The sequence below is a fragment of the Octodon degus genome, unplaced genomic scaffold (assembly GCF_000260255.1).
Source record: "Octodon degus isolate 3935 unplaced genomic scaffold, OctDeg1.0 scaffold00063, whole genome shotgun sequence".
NCBI classification, from domain to species: Eukaryota; Metazoa; Chordata; class Mammalia; order Rodentia; family Octodontidae; genus Octodon; species Octodon degus.
Genome location: NW_004524639.1, coordinates 4,247,249 through 4,248,074, shown reverse-complemented (window position 1 = coordinate 4,248,074; position 826 = coordinate 4,247,249).

Below are 826 nucleotides of genomic sequence, written 5' to 3'. Positions count from 1 at the left end.
TTTCCTCATGTGCTTCTTCTTCTTCTTCTTCTTCTTCTTCTTCTTCTTCTTCTTCTTCTTCTTCTTCTTCTTCTTCTTCTTCTTAATTAACAGATATTCCTCATGTGCTATTGCACTGCTTTGTGTCTTTAGTTGTGCATGGAGAGTGTCCTCATTCCTTTTTATGGCTGCACCATTTTCACTGTGTAGTAAACTATAGTTTAGCCAACCAGGCAGAGATGACTACTTTAGTCTCTTGGAGGCTGGAATGATGCTGCACACACACGTGTCAATAAAGTGTTCAGGGAGATCTGGCGAACAGATTTCTGTAGTGGAGCTGCTGGTCATGGGTAATGCATTACTGGCTTTGCTGTTTCTAGATTGCCCCCAAATTGTCCCATGAAATTCATATGTTGAAATCCAAACCCCACTCAAAACATGAATGCAGTTGGAGATTTGAAGACAGTGTCTCCGAACTGATAATTAAATGGAAATGAAATCATTAGAAAATGTTCAAATCAGATCTGACTATTCCCCTTATAAAAAGAGGACATTATACTGGCAGGTTGTAGGGAAAGGGAACCCATTTTCATTGCTGATGGGAGCATAAAGTAGCACAACCACTATGGAAATCAGTGTGGAGATTCCTCAGAAAACTCAAAAGATAGTTTCCAATTGACTCATCTATATCTCTTCTGGGTATTACAACTTAACTTTTTGGTCTATTTGGATTTTTTCCTGCTGTATGGTATGAGATATAAATCCAATTTTATCCATTTCCTACTAGCTTCCAGCTACCCATACATCATTGATCAAAAAATTCATTCCTGCCTCTATTGATTCAAGA